Source organism: Toxotes jaculatrix, chromosome 14 (genome assembly GCF_017976425.1).
Source record: "Toxotes jaculatrix isolate fToxJac2 chromosome 14, fToxJac2.pri, whole genome shotgun sequence".
Classification (NCBI taxonomy): domain Eukaryota; kingdom Metazoa; phylum Chordata; class Actinopteri; family Toxotidae; genus Toxotes; species Toxotes jaculatrix.
In genome coordinates, this window is record NC_054407.1 from 2,121,185 (window position 1) to 2,132,095 (window position 10,911).

The following is a 10,911-nucleotide window of genomic DNA, read 5'->3' on the forward strand; positions in this document are numbered from 1 at the left end:
AATGTTGGGTCTTTAGTGTAGCAGAGTTTCAGTGATATCACTCACACTGTAAACACATGTAAATAACAACAGATTTCATTTGCAGTCTTCCCTGCTTATAAAGTCTGTATATGTAATAATTCATTATAAAAAATGTTGTGTGTATCATGTTTACAAACACTGGATTCAGACTGTGTGCACACATCCTGAAAAAAAAAATGAATGAGAATGTTTTAGATGTTTACAGCTTCATTCAGTGATGATAGTCCCAAAGGCAGTTCTTTTTCTCTGAGAAGCAGGGACGGACATTGCACTGGCTGCAAAGTGTGTTGGTGGAACCTGTAGGACAGTGTCTGCACTGTCCTCTATCAGTTTTTACAGGAACATGTCCAGTCATGTCCCTGCTTCTCTTGGTGGGCATACATTTGCTTTTCTAGCTGTCTTCTTGGCATTTGATGAACTTCCATTCCTCTTCATCACTTGAATCGGACTCCTCCGAGGACACCTCAAAGTCACTGTCCCCATTCTGGACGGCCTCATTAACCTCCTGCACACCGTACATGATGCAGCTCTTCCTGGTTTCAGGCATTCTGAAACTGAAAACAACTGATTATTTTCCAGGCTGAATCATTGCAATGCAAATGAACTGTAGCTACACTTCCACAGAAGATTCACACATTCCTGAAATTCCACACATTCCACAGGTCAAACAGCTCCATCAGGCAGAGCTATTGCTCACTTTGTCCTGCTATGATCACTTACACCCCCACCTCCCACAACATTATCACCTTATTATCATTCAAGAAGCAGCTATTAGGGAAACCAAGCAGAGCCCAGCAAACACAGGACCAGTACTGTAGTGTTTTTCATGATGCTGCAGAATTCTTTCTATCCTAAAATACACAATTCATGACTTCATCTCATTGGAATTTATCATTTAATTACTAATGTAATGAAAAACATTGTATTTGAATCTAAATAGTAAAATAGGTTCAAATTGTTACAAACAGGGATATTTCTCTTTGTGTTTCCACCATCAAACAAGTGAAAAGTCAAATTCCTCAACATGAAGTTCAAGGTGCAGATCAAACTTTTACTACCTCTTTCACCCACTGTTGTAAAATTACAACGTAGACATAACAAGCTCAAAATCTCACAATATCAGTATATTCAATGGTGTCCTAATATCTGTAGGATCTACACACATCAGTTATGACAGAAAAAATATCTCATGCTTGATTCTTGAGTCTTGATTTATCCAAAGCAACAAGGTGCTGTACTCCAAGGCAGGTTCCCAGGTTGGGCCTGTTTACACATTCTACCACCTCATAGTGTTGCAGAACTGAACAATAGGACCTATTAATAATGTTAATGTGCTTTTAAAAAGAAAAAACAGGGTCTGTGCTTTCTGCTCAGTGATCAGTAAGTTTGATGTGTGGCTGCTGTTCAGAGCCCAGTGGGAGGGGTTGTGTGTTGATGACAGCTGTGTAGTGGAGGTGTGTGCTGCAGTGTTACGTGTGTGATTCCCTTCATTGTTGCTGTGAGTGGGGGCTTTGTGGAGTGGGCTGTAGCAGGTCATTGTTTGGCCTGTTACTGTGTGTAACAGCACCTCTGCTCTTTTTCCTCAAGTTTCCTGAGTTGGACAGGAAACACAGACTGATACAAACTGTGTTTTTTCTTGTCCCTGTCTCCTTAAGTGCTTGCTCTGGGGTCAGACTCTGGGTCTCTGTAAAGTGCTGTGAGACAGTTTTGATTGTGGAAGGAGCTATATAAATACAATTGAATTGAATTGTAAATTGACATTACAGCAGCAGTCTGAGAGGACTTTAAGTGAACTAGTTTGTCCTGGTCCTTTACTTTGTCCCGGTCCTTTACTTTGTCCCGGTCCTTTACTTTGTCCCTCTGTCCATCTCTGTAACAGGCTGTTGTTGTTGGGCTTTAGCTTAAATTTCAATCAGAATTGTAAAAATGTGGATTTGACTGGTAGTTGTTGTGTTTTTTTTTTTTTTTGATAAATTTCCCATTTTCCTTGAAATGAATGTTTCAAATTCTAAGGTACATTTCTGAAGTGGTGAGTTCAAATGTACTAGCTGTGTTTTGTGAGAACATGTCACACTGACTCCAGCCACTAGAGGTCAGGAGTGCTGTAATGAACTGTAGTGGTCTATGGCCACTACACTATTACCCCACTAGAACCTTCACCACAATACAGGCCTATACTGCCTGGTGTACTGTGTGTGCCTGTGTGTGTGTGTCTGTCTCACAGGACCTTTCATGTCTTTGATGTGTCATCATTTTAGAATGTGATGTCACAGGCTGCAGCTGGTGAAGACACAGCCACAGAAAACAGCAGAAACAGTTGGACTGGACAGATCGATGAGTCAGACATTTCTTCAGGATTATTGCTGAGTCAGAGAGGGACGTCTGCTCTGTACATGGACAGATGGACACAAAAGGAAGGTATGAAAGTGTTTTAAGTTGTTGTAGCAGACTCTACTGTTTATAACTGGCCACAAGGACCATCAGCATGACGGGGGACAAAAATTCATAGACAGTATGTTTATCACAGACTTTTATTAGCAGTTCAGGAAACATTTATATTCCTGTGCAGGTAAAATGTATAAACACTTGAATGAAATCAGGATCACGTTGGGGAGGTGGTGTATTGAGTGGTGGTTCCTCACTGGTTTTAGAAGCTGGTGAATTCATGTGGGAAGTTTTCTTCATGAAGTTGGAACTCATCACCTCTTACTGCAGGTGATGTGTATATATAACAGCTGTGGGGCCCAGTGTGTCCCAGGTTATATAGGCAGTGGCTGCAGATGCACCACTCTCTCTCTCTCTCTCTCTCTCTCTCTCTCTCTCTCTGCTTGTGTAAGTGTGCTGTCTGGGCCTCTGAAACAGGAAACAGGAAACGGCACCACGCGAGAAACAGTTTTGAATCCTTCTTCTCCTTCTTATTCCTAAAGTGCAAGCCTGAACATACATTTTTGTCTCAGCAAACTTGCATACATGAAAATTTATCTGTTTTCTCACAAAGCTACTAATTTGGGGCATAAGACCATTCAAGTATGCATTCTTTAGTTGCTGTGCATAGGGTCCATCATCACTGTATGGATCTGGGATTTCTATCCCACTCTTGGCATTTATCTCTTTTTTATTATCATTTTTTATCTTTTTCCTCTATAAGTCCCTGACTTTTTTTCTTTTTTTTTTTTTATTTAGCACCTCTTGAACTTTTCTTTTATTTCTAACACGCGAGGTAGTTTTTGGTCTTCCTACAGACTCTTTCAAGCTTCTCTGTAAGCTTTTCACTTAAATCAATACTGCACCTGAATCATCCTGGTCCTGCTCAGTTTCCCTGAATCTCGTCACCCCTCGCCTCTCCAGCAGGCCCCGGCCTCCCTAAACTGCTCCTAGTAATCGGTGCAGGGTGGAGGGCTTTTCCAAATGTGCACAGTGTCAGGTCCAAATCCAGAGAATAGTATACATCAACCATGAATCAAGAATGGTATCTTTGTAATACTCTAAGTCTTTATGTCTTCTTTATACACACAGGAGTTCACCTCCCCTTCGAGCTGGTAATCAAAGCCAGAGTCTAAACATGCAGCTGGTTTCCTTGAACGTCTGTCTCTGTCTCTGTGTAAGAAGAACAATATGCACTGGACAGGCTTCTGTATCTATCTCAAGGGAACAATGTGTGTGCCTTGCTGTAGTTCAAGGTATTGTAGGTCAGGCTGCACCGAATATAACAAAGGCATAGGAAAAGTATATGGCAAAGTATATGCATCCCATTATTCTTCCATCAATAAATAAAATTGAATTGGATTAGAAATGTGCTGTTCAGCAAATGATCATTACAAACATTTTTATAGTAAGATGCAGCATAAATAAAGACATGATTAGAAATAGAAGATTGATAGATGAACTTTATTCATCCCGAACTTTGAAATTGAAAACAAGTTCACTCTTGCAGCAGCAATGAACAGGTGCTCAGCAAACTGTACATGAATCTATAGAGATCAAGAAATATGTTTTTAAAAAATACAAAAAGGTAATTAAAATTAAAATTAAAATTAGAATTGAAATTCCACTAGCCAAAAGCTAGCATGTGCAAAATGTGCCAGTTACTGCTGCTCTCAGTCACAGTATCATCTGTCCCACACAGATGAGGAGCTGTACTCTGTCTTATGGCTCGTGGCAGGAAAGATTTCCAGGAGAAGTGTGAGAGTTAAACCTGTTGAAGTAGGTGTTACACTGGTTCACTCTCTCCATGTCTCCCTCAGACAGCGTGCTTGTCCCCCCACATCCTGTGATCTCTTTCATTCCTGACCACAGTCCCTCACGTTGTCCTGCTGGAGTTTGTCCTCCAGCTTCCTCCTGTAGGAGTCTTTCCTCTCCCTCAGCTTGACGGGAGGTTCATGACGGTGTCCTCACAGAAGGCTGGGAGAGGCTGGCAGAGCGCATCCCAGTCTGTGCACTCAAAGCAGTCCTGCAGGGCCTCCTCAGCCTCCTGTGTCCACCTCCTCACAGTCGTTGTGGACACAGACTGCCGCTGGACAAGAGGGACGTACTCTGTCACAAAGCCGGGTGCTGCAGCGCTGTGGTCGGGGACGTGCGAGTCCATCCATGTCTCTGTAAAACTCAACCAGCCGCACTCCTTGAACTCCCTCTGGCTGCTGATCAGCGCCGTCAGCTCGTTCCCCGTGATGATCGCAGGAACGGAGAGCTTCTGTCTCCTCTTCCTTTCCTGCACTTTAGCTCCAGCCCTGCAGCCCCGGCGTCTCCTCCGTATCTCCTTCGGGATTTCATGTCTGGCTCCATGAGACAGTCCAGGTTTACACAGCGCTAACAGCTGGTCGCGTGTGTAAACAATGGCTCTGTGGCCGCGTGCGTTACTCTCAAGTGAGTGGCGCACAGAAACCATTGTGGCTCAGTTGTGTTGAGCAAATGAATCAAAGATAAAAAACACCAGGAGCTGCAGCAACACGCGTCCGTCCACCTATCTGACCCACATGAACAACAGTCTGGACGTGGAGTGCTGTGGGTGTCCTCTCTGCTCTGTGAGAGGCTGCTGTGAGACCGACTATAAGTACTTTGGGACGGGGGAGGGGCTCACGGCAGCACGCGCTGCTCGTTGAAGACAGTAACCGCAGAGCGATACAGAGACAGAGTCTCCAAAACACCGGAAAAGTCTCAGACAACAAACTTAAAGTTTGTTCTGTGTTCAGGACACAGGCCCAGTTCTTTCTCTCTGACTTGATTTGAACAAATATATCTTTTAAATGTGCTGCATCAGGTGTTTTCCCTGATGATGTCAGTGATCATGGTGTGATTGATGTAGTGAGAGACAGTGGTTCCTGAAAGTTTGTCTCGTTTTTTCATGACTTGTATCTTTTTAACTGGGACAGAGTTGCTTTTTTTCGATGATGTTGAACTGGCCTGGAAATATTTCCACAGAAGCTTCTTGAGTATAGTGAATAAACATGGCGCTTTCTGCAAATGAAGAGTTAAAGGACGTGGTTTACAACGGACCCGTCAGATGTAATGCGTGAGCGTGATGCTGCTTGGACCAGAGCACACACATCAGGATTAGAGGCGGATTGGATTAGAAATAAATTTACCTCTCTCTCTCCTTCAGAAAGCAAAATCAGAATTTTACTTTTCTACAACAGAAAGTCTCAAAAACCCAAAGATGCTGTGGAAGACCATCAAATCTTTGTCTGCTCGCTGTAACTCAGTCAGTCTTTCACCTAGTGAACGTGTTGATGGTCTCAGAGTGAGGGACAGAAGAGAAATGCTAAATTATTTTAAGAATCATTTTATTTCCTCTGGTTTTCTATAGAGTCCTGACAGTTCTACTGAAGCACTGCTAACTCCTGAAAGAACCACTGGTAATACTCAGGTTTTTAACTTTACTCCCTTTATCACAACAGAGCTCACGAGGGCTCGAAAAGAACTTAATGGCTTTTTGTGGGAATGTTGTAATATTACAATGTTGGGTCTTTAGTGTAGCAGAGTTTCAGTGATATCACTCACACTGTGAACACATGTAAAGAACAACAGAGAGTTCATTTGCAGTCTTCCCTGCTTATAAAGTCTGTATACCTGCACAATAATTATAATCACACAACATATTTTTATGAACAATAATTCATTATAAAAAATGTTGTGTGTATCATGTTTGAGAATGTTTTAGATGTTTACAGCTTCATTCAGTGATGATAGTCCCAAAGGCAGTTCTTTGACATTGCACTGGCTGCAAAGTGTGTTGGTGGAACCTGTAGCACAGTGTCTGCACTGTCCTTTATCAGTTTTTACAGGAACATGTCCAGTCATGTCCCTGCACACTTCTCTTGGTGGGCGTACATTTGGCTTTTTTAGCTGTCTTCTTGGCATTTGATGAACTTCCATTCCTCTTCATCACTTGAATCTGACTCCTCCAAGTCACTGTCCCCATTCTGGACGGCCTCATTAACCTCCTGCACACCGTACATGATGCAGCTCTTCCTGGTTTCAGGCATTCTGAAACTGAAAACAACTGATTATTTTCCAGGCTGAATCATTGCAATGCAAATGAACTGTAGCTACACTTCCACAGAAGATTCACACATTCCTGAAATTCCACACATTCCACAGGTCAAACAGTTCCATCAGGCAGAGCTATTGCTCACTTTGTCCTGCTATGATCACTTACACCCCCACCTCCCACAACATTATCACCTTATTATCATTCAAGAAGCAGCTATTAGGGAAACCAAGCAGAGCCCAGGAAACACAGGACCAGTACTGTAGTGTTTTTCATGATGCTACAGAATTCTTTCTATCCTAAAATACACAATTCATGACTTCATCTCATTGGGATTTATCATTTAGTTACTTATGTAATGCAAAACATTGTATTTGAATCTAAAATCAAAATAGTCAAATAGGTTCAAATTGTTACAACATTACAAACTGATCAAAACAGGGATATTTCTCTTTGTGTTTCCACCATCAAACAAGTGAAAAGTCAGATTCCTCAATGTGAAGTTCAAGGTCCAGATGAAACTTTTGCGACCTCTTTCACCCACTGTTGTAAAATTACAACGTAGACCTAAGATAGATAGAACTTTATTGTCACTTGCACAGAAGTACAGGCGAAATTACCTTCAGGAGTATAGCCTCCGGGCCGCTGCAAATTTATTTCGCGCCGCCAACAAGCTTTCCTGTCAAATTAATTGGCAAGTTGCGATACATACATTTAACACAACATGACATTTGTACACAGTACACGGACAGAACAATACAGTCAATATGCAGAGAAGCAATTTGTTGATCCGCAATCAATTTATCCACATCAGTAATCAATCAGTCTGGCCTCAGTGCTCATCGTCCCCTGCAGATGCATGGAGTAGCTTCGTTCTCAACAGGTGTTCGGACTGTCTCCCGATGTTATCATTCTGTCTCCGTCCCTCCTCAGATCGGGCTGAGATGTCACTGATCAGTCCTTCGATCCGAACTATCTTCTGGTGCAATTCCGTCAGCGAGTACTCATGAACCCGAGGTGCTGTTTTATCTCTGTGCTTAGCGGTTGTGGTGATTTACCAGCAGCGGTTTTTCCAATTATCCGATAGAGCAGGGCAATACCCAAGCCAATCAATAGTATCCCTGCTATCAGTGTCCAATAAATAAATAGATCCTTCACGTCTTCCAGGGTCAGCGCTTCCTGACATAACAAGCTCAAAATCTCACAATATCAGTATATTCAATGGTGTCCTAATATCTGCAGGATCTACACATATCAATTATGACAGAAAAAAATATTTCAGGCTTGATTCTTGAGTCTTGATTTATCCAAACCAACAAGGTGCTATACTCCAAGGCAGGTTCCCAGGTTGGGCCTGTTTACACATCCTACCATCTCATAGTGCTGCAGAACTGAACAATAGGACCTATTAGTAATGTTAATGTGCTTTTAAAAAGAAAAAACAGGGTCTGTGCTTTCTGCTCAGTGATCAGTAAGTTTGATGTGTGGCTGCTGTTCAGAGCCCAGTGGGAGGGGTTGTGTGTTGATGAGAGCTGTGGAGTGGAGGTGTGTGCTGCAGTGTTATGTGTGTGATTCCCTTCATTGTTGCTGTGAGTGGGGGCTTTGTGGAGTGGGCTGTAGCAGTGTTACTGTGTGTAACAGCACCTCTGCTCTTTTTCCTCAAGTTTCCTGAGTTGGACAGGAAACACAGACTGATACAAACTGTGTTTTTTCTTGTCCCTGTCTCCTTAAGTGCTTGCTCTGGGGTCAGACTCTGGGTCTCTGTAAAGTGCTTTGAGACTGTTTTGATTGTGGAAGGAGCTATATAAATGAAATTGAACTGAATTGTAAATTGATGTTACAGGAGCAGTCTGAGAGGACTTTAAGTGAACTAGTTTGTCCTGGTCCTTTACTTTGTCCCTCTGTCCATCTCTGTAACAGGCTGTTGTTGTTGGGCTTTAGCTTAAATTTCAATCAGAATTGTAAAAATGTGGATTTGACTGGTAGTTATTTTTTTATTTTTTTTAATAAATTTCCCATTTTCCTTGAAATGAATGTTTCAAATTCTAAGGTACATTTATGAAGTGATGAGTTCAAACATGTATTAGAAGGTGTGTTATGTGAGAACATGTCACACTGACTCCAGCCACTAGAGGTCAGGAGTGTTGTAATGAACTGTAGTGGTCTATGGCCACTACACTATTACCCCACTAGAACCTTCACCACAATACAGGCCTATACTGCCCGGTGTACTGTGTGTGTGTGTGTGTGTGTGTGTGTGTGTGTGTGTGTCTCACAGGACTGTGAAGGACCTTTCATGTCTTTGATGTGTCATCATTTTAGAATGTGATGTCACAGGCTGCAGCTGGTGAAGGCACAGCCACAGAAAACAGCAGAAGCAAAATCATCAGAGAAACAGTTGGACTGGACAGATCGATGAGTCAGACATTTCTTCAGGATTATTGCTGAGTCAGAGAGGGACATCTGCTCTGTACATGGACAGATGGACACAAAAAGAAGGTATGAAAGTGTTTTAAGTTGTTGTAGCAGACTCTACTGTTTATAACTGGCCACAAGGACCATCAGCATGATGGGGGACAAGCTGATGTTGGACTTTCAGACATCAGTCTTATTTTACAGTTTGCTGGTTATTATCAGTGCTGAGTTACTGCTAATTCAAAGTGAACATTTCCTGCTGTTGCTGCTTCAGTTTAAATGCTCTCCATTGGAAAATCAGTGAGACGCTTTTATTGTGAAAAATTCATAGACAGTATGTTTATCACAGACTTTTATTAGCAGTTCAGGAAACATTTATATTCCTGTGCAGGTAAAATGTATAAACACTTGAATGAAAGCAGGATCATGTTGGGGGGATGGTGTATTGAGTGGTGGTCCCTCACTGGTTTTAGAAGCTGGTGAATTCATGTGGGACGTTTTCTTCATGAAGTTGGAACTCGTGCTTCCAGGTCTCTTACTGCAGGTGATGTGTATATATAACAGCTGTGGGGCCCAGTGTGTCCCAGGTTATATAGGCAGTGGCTGCAGATGCACCGCTCTCTCTCTCTCTGCTCTCCTCCACACACTCTCCACATCCTGGGTTCGTTAGCTTTCTTAGAAAATCCTTTGGTTTCATTTCACATCTTCTCACATTCCACCCACTCACACCACGCACCACTGACCTTACTGATTTTCACATCTTATGATATACTTTGGCTTTTTAACTGTTTTCTGTGGTGTGTCTCCCTTTTGTTGAGGCCTTTGATCCAGGTCTTAACAGATGGGGGCTTGTCCATGTAGGAAGTTTTGTCAGCAAGTTTGTCAGACTTAACCTGAGTATGTTTACCAAATATAATATACAAATGCTTTTTGTTCCCAGGTTAAAATTGATTTGATTTGGTTATGTTGTGTAATTGTGTAAAACTATAGCTGGTTTGGTGCAAGTGGCACTTTTCTCTATTATTATTTCTCTATCAGATGGTCTCCAAACAGAAACAGCACAGGGCTGTGGGTGATGAGGACTGGATACCTTGCTTGTGTAAGCGTGCTGTCTGGGCCTCTGAAACAGGAAACAGGAAACGGCACCACACGGGAAACAGTGGCATGATCTCTGATCGCTCTACATGATCGCAGATGAGTGGGCAGACATGTCTGTATGGAGGGACACAGACATGTAACTGTGGTTTCCACACAAAGAAGGTTTCAGAAATCTGAAAATTGACAGAATAACACCCATAGAAAAGGTCAAATACCAATTTTCAGATGCCTGAAACGTGACCTGACTCTGTGGGTCTCATATGGACTCCAGCCTGAAATCTCCTAAGTTACTGCTGATGGGATTTTGGGCTAAATGAATATTCTCTGATATTAATTAAACATAAAGTAACATAAGTATCAATAGATACTGATGAAATACTAAACTGGTATTAGTTGTGTATTCACATTACATCTATTCCTTTGGTTTAGCAGAATGTAATGTGACTCTGTTGCACAGTCAGTGAATTATTCTGGACTCTAGTCGCCTTGTTTCAGAGATTTGGAGCCAGGTTTGAAGTCAGCTGTTGCAAGAAAACACCCTAAACCCAGACTGGGGAATAAGAAGAAGCTTCCACAACAGTGCACTGTGAGAAAGGTCAGTTTGATGTGAAGAGCAACATGTCTGTATACTGTACATCCACTTCTTTACCTTGGACGAATAAAGTCTGTTAACTTCCAGCAAGCAGGTACAGAAAAATAAGTCTTTAAATCCACATTCTTTTACATTACACTTAAATCACTTTTTATTAAGCACATTAGAAAAAAAAAACAGGTCAGTTTGGCAAATAGTTGATTTTCTTAAGTTGAAGTCAAAAATAGTTTTTTTCCTTAGTGCAACATGACACAAGTGAACAAGACAGAGCAGTACAAACAAAGACATTAGTAAGTGT